Genomic DNA, 10142 nt, shown 5'->3' with positions numbered 1-10142 from the left:
GTTCCCATACTAGGCATGGTCCTTATGAACTACAGCCAGCCTGGCTCGGGAAATGCGGATGCATTCAGCCTAAGCCTTCCATGCTGGCAGGAAGATGCAGATGTTCATCCTACCCTTTACTCTGAGCCTGACCGATGAAAGCCCTGAATTTAGGGAGGCTGAGCCCAAGACTGTCGAGGTCACTGATTCCCTGACGTTATACACTTCACTGTATAATCACAAGTTGATAAAGAAGATTGGGGAGCGAGGCATCTCGGGAGGTTCTTCATTCTTCAGAATGTTCTCACCATGTAACTGCTGAGGTCTACACAATGATATAAATTGCTATTTTTTTTAAGGTTGGTCTTGATACAAACTCTCCCTTGAACACTCTCTCTCTCTCTCTCTCTCTCTCTCTCTCTCTCTCTCTCTTTGTGTGTGTGTGTGTGTGAAGTTATGGGATTTTTGTGAGTTAAAAGAAATAGATTATAAACCACATTTTGTCCTTTTAGCTAAAAGTCATCTTAAAACTCACATTTAGGGCATTCTTCAAAGGAAAATGAATTTCTAAAGCAGGTAGTTTGGCTTATGTTGAAGCCGGTCATGGAGGCACAAACCTTTAATCCCAGCCCTTGGGAGGCAGAGTAAAAGGATTGCTGGGAGTTTGAGACCAGCCTGGTCTACACCGTGAGTTCCAGGACAACCAGAGCAACATAACAAAGGGACCCTGTACTGGCTGGTTTTGTGTGACAGCTTGACACAAGCTAGAGTCATCATAGAGAAAGGAGCCTCGGTTGAGGAAATGCCTCCATGAGATCCAGCTGTAAGGCATTTTCTCAATTAGTGGTTAGTGGGGGAGGGCCTAGTCCATGGTGGGTGGTGCCATCCCTGGGATGGTGGGCCTGGGTTCTATAGGAAAGCAGGCTGAGCAAGCCAGGGGAAGTAAGCCAGTTAATAGCTTCTGTCCATGGCTTCTGAATCAGCTCCTGCCTCCAGGATCCTGCCCTCTTTGAGTTCCTGTCCTGACTTCCTTCAGTGATGAATAGCAATGTTGAAGTGTAAGCCAAACAATTTCTTTCCTCCCAACTTGCTTTTTGGTTATGATGTTTCGTCACGGCAATAGAAATCCTCAGACAGACTCTGTCTCAAAACAAAACAGGAGGGTACCCATTCCCACTTACTAATAAAATAAAAATATGTAAACCCACATCTTTGAACATCTATTCAAGATACATTATTCTGTGCTTTGTGTAATTTTTTCCAAGTTATTGCAACTAGAATAAAAATTGAATGTTACTGCCACAACTTAAGCAGTCAAGACACCAAAGTTTCAAGAGGTTGTTTAGGGAGATATAGACAGAGACTGCTCATCCATTTCCCTGCTGCCCAAACCTGAATAATCACACAAAAACTATATTAATCCCAACACTATTTGGCTGATGTCTCAGGTATATTTCTAGCTAGCTCTTACATCTTTAATTAGCCCATTTCTTTTAATCTATGTATCACCACGAGGCTGTGACTTATCAGTAAGGTTCCAGTGTCTGTCTCCTTTGATGTCTGCCTGATTCCGCCTTCTTTCCTCCTCTATCTCTGCTTGGATTTCCTGCCTTACTATATTCTGCCCTGCCATAGGCCAAAGCATCTTCTTTATTAGCCAATGATATTTTTTTTTGGTTTTTCGAGACAGGGTTTCTCTGTGGCTTTGGAGCCTGTCCTGGAACTAGCTCTATAGACCAGGCTGGTCTCGAACTCACAGAGATCCACCTGCCTCTGCCTCCTGAGTGCTGGGATTAAAGGTGTGCGCCACCATCGCCCCGCCATAGCCAATGATATTAAAACATATTTGTAGCATATAGAGGGGAATCCCACATCAGGGAGGTGAAGCCATCAAGCTAGGTTCTGTGGCAAATACAAAGTGAGAAGCTCTATGATTGCAGGCAGGCAGGCTGAGGAGTCCTGAGCTGGACCTGACCTAGTCATGGCAAAGGCATCCCTTCATCAGGACCAGTGGCCTCACTGAGACATAGAACATCCTCTATCCCTGACCCTCCAGTTTCTTGTAGATGTAGAAAGTTCAGCCCCTTGCTCTGCCAGCCACGAGCAACTTTCCTGGTGAAGAGATGTGGACTTAAGTCATCCAGCACCCCGTCCTGAAAGCCACCCCTCACCCAAGGCTTCCTTCCCAGTTACTCTTGCTTCTATTCCTGAGCTTATATGATTCTCATCAAGCTGAGACACAGGTGAAATGAGAAACTGTGGTCAATGGATCATTTAACATGTTTTGTTATAGAAGAGTCTCCAGTCTGGACCACAAAGTATCTTTTAAACACAGACACACACACACACACACACACACACACACACACACACACACGCAATTGGAGAGGATAACATGAGCAAGGATGACTCTCATGTGACCATGCTTAGACTGGGCTGCTCCTAGGGTGCCCTAGGGATTTTCTTTCCTTCTTTTTTTCCTGTCTCCCAAACCACTTCTTTGTCTGAGGATCCCCCACTGCCCTTCCTGTCTTCTACGGTGTCACCCCGTGCTTCGCCTGAAACTTAAATGAATCTGAGGACTCAAAGGGACAATGAGACGCGTTACCTGAGGCAAGAAGCCACCTGCGCTCCTTGAGGGATGCTGTTCTCATGTGTCCTGCCAGTTTGTACCAAGGGCATTCAGCACAATTACATCCCCCAGCTCTCTTACTCGAGTAGTACCCCTCTGTGCTCTCAAACGGGTGGGTTCTGAAGAGGACATGGAAAAGGCACCTGCATTCATGTGGCCGTCCATGTTAACTCGGTCTTTTTACTACAGGCAAATCAGGAAGAACTAGCAGGGTAACTGAGCTATCCCAAGACACAGCTCCTGCATCTGATCATGACATGTTTTTAAGTAAATTATGGAACAAATAGCATCCCTGAGGCCATTCAGAACAGAGGTGAGCATTGTTGCAAGTCATTGGTTATTACCCCAATTAACTCCCTATAACCTAAAAGTCAAAACAATGTGAACTACTCAAAACATTTGCTCTGAATAGGCAATGCCAGCTGAGTTAGCAAAGCCTTTTTTCCCCTGCCAAACAATTGGCTTTGATTTTCTCTCCTCTCTGCTGCTGGTTCAATATAGCAGAATATTAGAAATCTCTGCACAAAGGTCATGTGTTACATATACTCAAGTATCATGTGTTCATTTGACATACATTCATGCTTCAAAGGCGAGATGTGAAGGAAAGGTGGCATGCAAGTGTCAGCTGATGAAGGACACTGGACACGGAGCAGGATAAATGGTGTAAAGTCTTCCCAGAATGTGGACAGTTGCTGGAGCAGAATGAATGAACAGTGCACGCTTCCCACAAGGAACCGGTTTCATCTGAAATATATGGAGAGAGAGAAAATCTGTATGTAGAGAGAGAGAGAGAGCGGGTCTGTATGCAATCTGTATGCAGAGAGAGAGAGAGAGAGAGAGAGAGAGAGAGAGAGAGAGAGCAGGTCTGTATGCAGAGAGAGAGCTGGTCTGTATGCGGGGAGAGAGCGGGTCTGTATGCAGAGAGAGAGCGGGTCTGTATGCAATCTGTATGCAGAGAGAGAGCGGGTCTGTATGCAGAGAGCCTTGCGCACGTCAGAGCTTGCTGAGGGAGAAGCGCACCTGTGATGCATTTGTACCAAGAGGGGCGGGTGGTCTGAGCTGAGTGATGGCATCCTGAGGTCAGCACAGTAGAGAAGATAGGTTCTTGTTCAGGGTTTATGGCCCCTGGCCCAGATGCTCAAGTACTGGATTAGAAATAAGACTCCTAATCAGACAAGGTCAAAGTAGAGTAGCCCCAAAGAAGGTATCAGCAAGGCCCTGTGGCAGCAATCGGTTGAAAATTAGTCTAAGTTAGATCAGTGTCCAGGGCACCCGACTCATAGCAGGACTAGTTGAGAAGCTGAGACGGCCTGGTGAATAGGGGGACTTGCTATGTAAGCATGGGGACCCGAGTTGGAATTCCAGGACGCGTGGGTATGGCTCTGGGTGCCTATAACCCTAGCATGGGGTTGGAGGAATGCAAGTGGAGCCAAGAGCTCACTGTTTGGAAAGCCTGCTGTGTGAAATGGTTCAGGGAGAGACCCTGTCTCAAGGGAATAAGGCGGAGAATGAGAAGAAGACATTCAGCATCCTTTTCTGGCATCCAAGTATGAGAGCATAAGACACATATACCCACACATTAGTGTGTATCAACCATACAAATGTACTGGCACACACACACATGCACACACACCACCACCAACAACAACAACACCCACACCAAAAAGAAAGAAAAGGAGAGGAGAGCTCACCCTTGTAGTCAGCCCAGTAGACCAGGAGGACTATCTACTTCTCCCTCATGCTCCTCCCTCTCCCCCAAAGATTTTAATTGTATGCGTGCACAGAGGACAGGCGAGGCGTTAAAGCCCCTAGAACTGGAGCTACAAGCATTGGAGGGATGCCTGGTCTCCTATGTGGACGCTGGGATCTGAATTCCAGCCTTGTTGCAGTGAGTGCTACCCCTCTGCCCTGACAGCTGTCTCTTACTCATCATCAAGTCACAGTGGAATCTATGGGGGAAGCTCTAAGCCCTGGGCACAAGCCCCCAAAACCTGGGCAGAGTTAAGCTGGTAGCTCAGCCTGTAATCCCAGCTACCTGGGAGGCTAAGGCAGGAGAATGGAAAGTTCATGGCCTGCCCGGGCAACCTACTGAAACACTATCTCAAAATCAAAAATGAAAAACAGGATATAGCTCCATGGTAGAGTACTTGCCGAGCAAGTGTGAGCCTTAACATTTAACCTCTAATACCAAACAACAACAAAATCCAATTAAAGGCTAAAAAAATAAAGGCTAGAATGTAGAAAATGGAGTATTGAGAGTCGAGAATCAAAGTATTAAGAATTAGAGACATTCTAGATAAAAATTTAAAGATGAACAAAACCAAATTCTTGGATGGATATGCTGTGAATATGGATATAAAGAAGAATTGGGTCTTATTCTGTTTAACATTTTAACAGTGTATTACATATATTTTTGGATGTGGAGTGAAGCTATAAATTGTGTAGTAAAATGCCATCTCCATTTTATGACAGTATTTCCATTATTCTGCCTTTATCATATGTCACTCATCTGCCTACTTTCAACAATTCAGTCTCAGTTTTGGTGTTTGTACAGTGTTGTCATATAGGAACACAACTGTGGCATTAGTAATGACAGAAATCATTATTTATAGCAAGGTAAATATAACCAGGATGGCTGACTGTCCTATAATACACATTTTCCCAATGGCAATAGAATTAAGTATACATGTGGAAATTTATTATGCCAACTACATTTCCCAGACTCCATTGCAGCTAGTATGCTCATGGGACTAAGTTCTGACAAGTAAGTCATGAGAGCAGGTATCTTTCCCTAAGACATAGCAAGTCTGTGCTGTTCACTTTCTCCGTCATCCTTTCCTCCAGTCTGCATTCTAGAATACAGAAGTCATTGTCTTGGACCGCAAGAATAAGGACTACAGCCTGGAAAGGGCACCGTGAAGACACAAACAGGAGGGAGTCAAGAGTTTTAAGGTCTCTTTCCCTCCCTCTCAGAGCTAATGCCTTTTGAACCACTTGTAAATGAAGTTTCTTTCCTGTCCAGTCCTGCAGCCATCCAGTCCCAAATAAACACACAGAGGCTTATATCAATTATAAACTCTTTAGCCTATTGCTCAGGCTTATTATTAACTAGCTCTTACAATTTAAATTAACCCATGATTCTTATCTATGTTTAGCAATGTGTCTTGGTACCTTTTGTCAGTTAGGCATTCTCATCTTGCTTCCTCTGTATCTGACTGGTGACTGCATCTCTGTCTTTCCTCTTCCCAGAATTTCCTTAGTCTGGTCATTCCAACCTATACTTCCTGTCTGGCTACTGGCCAATCAGAGTTTTATTAAACCAATACGAGTAACAAATCTTTACAGGGTACAAGAGCATTTTTCCACAGCGACCACTCTTTCCTTTTGCCAAAGAAAGGGTATCACAGGGGCTGCTCCCACCCTTCTTACTTTGCTGTATCAATTCAACATTTCATTTCATCTCCCTGCCTCATAGGATTGACCTCCACCATCAACACCGGCTGTTTCCAGCAATCCACCCAACTGCAAATCTTTCCAACTTCTACTCCCCTCCCAATACTATGCCATTCACGTTCACGATGTCATCTTGGGTCCCATTGTTAGGCTTTGACCAACACCCTCTTTAAAGATGGAGGTGAGCTGAGGGGGGCCTTCTCTTTTTCCCCTAGACCCAGAAATGCCAGAATTGGGGCCCTTTGCTTGACAGAATCAGATGTCAATTTAGATGCCTTGACTTGTAGCCTTGTCTCACTCACTGAGTGTAGTAGCCATCACCTTAAAGCCTTTTATCCTTAGCCACATACAGATGCCCGCCACATGGTGGTCTAACAGCCTACAAAAATATTTTGAAATGATGCAACTGAACCAGGACCTAGTACCCTTTTCATAGCTCTTGCTTCCAGAAATCTCCTTTTGGTAGTATCTTGTTTGTTTGTTTGTGGGTAGAATATCACCTGTGTATGCCAAATTGGCCTGTCCTTACCTCACTTGCCGTCTTCTCCCTGGCTGAACCACCACAGCATCTTTCGTGTCAGGAGAGAGAAGGACAAGAGGAACACAGAGAAGGAACACCGAGGTGAAGAGCCAGACTACCTGACCCAATCAAACTGCTACCCTAGTCCAGACCAACCACCCAGTCATGCAGGAACCTCTGCTGTGTCTCACTCCTACATCTGAAGTTCCTTTGCTACTTTCTTGTGTCCTGCTGAAGAACCAGTCTGCCTCCATCTTAGGCTTAAAGGCCATCTTATAGCAAAGACAAACTAAGTTCATTCCTGTTTATGATTAAACCTCTGTTTCTCAAGGACCAGGCTATGCCTCATTTGTAACCTTAACTACAAATAGTTCTCTACTGCCTGTTCTAGGAGTGACAATCATGTCTTTATTTCAAAAAGTTGTATATGACCATCTTGCAACCCAACCTTTGTTTCAAAAGGTATGACTACCTTGTCTTGACTACCTGTTGTTATGACTACCTTGTCTTGACTACCTGTTGTTATGACTACCTTGTCATACCCACTTTGTAACCCTGTCTTTGTTTCAGGAGGTTGTTAGGACTAACATTATGATGTTCTGCTCCTGTAACCCTGCTTATTTTGCCCTCCAAATCCCCCATTTGGAAATCCTATACCCCTGAGCTATAAAAGCCTTGTCTTCCTCACATCCAATGCAGGCCTCTCTAATCCCACCTTAGGGAGAGGCAGCCTCTTGTGTACAAGAATAGAAAAGCTTGCTTTAACTAACTGTCTATGATGATTTCGGTTGGCCGTCTTTCTCCTCCTGTCTTTGGGATTAACACGGTATCTGAATACCTTTTCACTCCACACTACCTTTGACCGTGTTTGTCACCTACCCCAGCATCCCACTAAACCCCTCTCCTCAGCTACCTCAACCACATCTCTCTCTGTGCTTATTTCCTCTCTGTGCCTGGAGTTCTCGGCATAGGGCAGCAGATGGGATAAAGTTATTTAGAGGCTTTGAGGGGAAAGGAACCCCCAATAAGTTCTTTACTAAAATGGACCCCGGTTACAAAAGAGATTAACAAAGGAAAAACGAACAACAGTTGTATTTCTTATATACTGAGACCCTGGGAGGATGAAGGGAACAGAGGTGGCCATGGAATGTCAGCTGTAACAAAGCACTTGCCTAGCAGGTGTGAGGCCCTGGGTAGAATCCTCAGTGACACGCCCCACCCCCATCTACCCACCTACCAACCCCCCCACCCCCAAGGCCTAAGAAAAAGAGAGAGAAGAAAAGAAGAAAAGAACAAAAGACAGGATAGATGGACCAGCCTTTGAGTCTCTCTGGGTGGCAACTAGGGGGAAGACAAACAGAGGCTAGGAAGTAAAGTTGTTTGCTTAGGTTTCTCTTACCTCCTGCCGGCCAACCACAGCTACAGTGGCTTCACAGGGTGACCTTTGTCCTTCTGGAGTGTGTGTGTGGGGAGTGGGGGGCTGGGGAGCCCACCTTTTGTCTTTGTAAGTTTCTGTCCAGCTGTTAGGCACAGAACTCCCCTGTGCCCAGTCTTTAATTTGCTTTTGGATCAACAATTTTTCTTACTTAGGAGTAGCTCAAGCTGTTTTCCCTTCAGACTTATAGAAGATATCTGATAAATGCCTGTCAAACGCTGTGTGACCAACGGGAAGCTCTGCTACTCAACGCAAAGGAATTCTTAGATGAGAACTCTCTCAGAGCAAGGCATGCATTCTCTATCACACAAGAATCTCGAGATGCGTATTCTTAATAGGATCTCCTTGCAGACAAGGAAAACAGGGCTCCCAGAAGCCTAGCAATTTGCCCAAGGAAAGTTATGAGGCAGAGCAGGGGTCCAAAGCTCTATCAGTCAGGCTACGAGGCTACTTGTCTCCGTGTTTAGTTAGGACAAAATCCTGTTGTTAGCCAAGACCTTACACGGAAAGCAGGTTGCTGTAGCATTCACTAGTCATACCTATTGCTCTGAGAAATAGCCAGACAAGCTCCTGAGAGGCTAATCACTCAGTGAACCCCGTTTGCCATCTAAGAACAAATATTCAACTTTCCAGGGACACTTGCAACTTCTTAGAAACCACCTTTTAAGGGACAGTAGCTCACATCTGTGCAGCACTTTATGGTAAATAAAATGGCCTTACCAACATTAGTCCATTTGGCTCACAAACTATCTTGTAAGCAGCAGAGCATGCAGATACTATCCTTCCCAGTCGCTAAAGGAGTGTATGAGAAATGGCTGGCTAGAGACCTCAGCACAGGGGGCTTTTAGATTTTTTTAAAGTATTGTTATTTTAAATTATGTGTATGCGTGGGTAAACTTTGCAAGAATGTAAAGACAGAGGAGCTGGAGCTGGAGCTACAGGCAGTAGCAAGCTACCTGACGTGGGTGCTAGTGTCTTCTTAGCCATACGAGTACCTTTCTGTCCCTACCCACTCACTCCCCCAGAGCAGTCAACGTGGGTTGTGTTATGTTAGTTAGACTTTACAGAGGGAAAAAAAGCAATCCTAGATTGCAAGCTACCATTTTTTTTAATTTTAAAAAAGCACTATATTTTGATGTATTTAATATGTGTGTTTATGTGTTACAGTGCGTGTACACACACATACGCATGCTCATGTGAAGGCCAGAGGGCAGCTTATAAGAAGAGTCACTTCTCTCCTTTTCTAAGTGTGGGTTCTGGGGATTGAACTCAGGTCATCGGGCTTTTTAGAAAGTGCCCTTACCCATTGGAGCCATCCCATTATCCTCCATTCTGAAAGATTTTGTTTGTTTGTTTGTTTGTTTGTTTTTAAGTATTTAGCCACATTATCCAGAAAAGTTGGGATGCAGGGAGGGCTGTATGACACCCCCCCCTCAAGTGCTTTGAATTCATCTGAGCCTACATTTTTCATTTTTCTAGTAACTTTGGGGATTGATCAATATTCATATCTGAAAAAAACACGAGGGCCTGAGAAAATCTGCTTATTTATCTTATCAGAGAAAAAGACAACGAGGGGACCAAGGTCCTGTGGAATTGTGACTCCGTTGGGGGCAGACATCACACATCCATGGGATGCTGGTTTCTGGGAGGCCAAGTGATGGGTATATTAAATACCCTGTCTGATAGATAATACTCTAGTCAAAGAGCCTAGACCCTATCCTGCACACCTGGACTCCTACCTTTTCAACTAAAAGTGAACAGCTAGGAACACGGAGATCGCATCCTGAATTTCCCCAGCATGCCTCTGAGGATGTTGGCAGAGGGGTCATAGCATCAGAAAGATTTTACAGGTGTCTACCTGCTAGAACACTCGAGGCAAGGCTAAGAATTGCTGAGTCGTTTGGAGAGATCTTATGATGGGAAGTCACAGCCAGACAGAATTCCCAGTGTTGCCACCAGAAGAGAAAAGCCAGCAGGCAGGTCACTTGAGACCGGAAGGATGGTAGCAAGAGGAGTCTGGGCAGTTGTCGTGGTCACTTCCCTAGGCTGATCAGGTCACAAGCATAGAGAGCCCGGCCTGGCCCAACCCTGGCCAGACAAGCTCCTTCAGAAAAATCAGACTC

Source organism: Microtus ochrogaster, chromosome 16 (genome assembly GCF_000317375.1).
Source record: "Microtus ochrogaster isolate Prairie Vole_2 chromosome 16, MicOch1.0, whole genome shotgun sequence".
NCBI lineage: Eukaryota > Metazoa > Chordata > Mammalia > Rodentia > Cricetidae > Microtus > Microtus ochrogaster.
The sequence above is the reverse complement of the archived record's forward strand: the minus strand, read 5'-3'. Positions refer to the sequence as shown.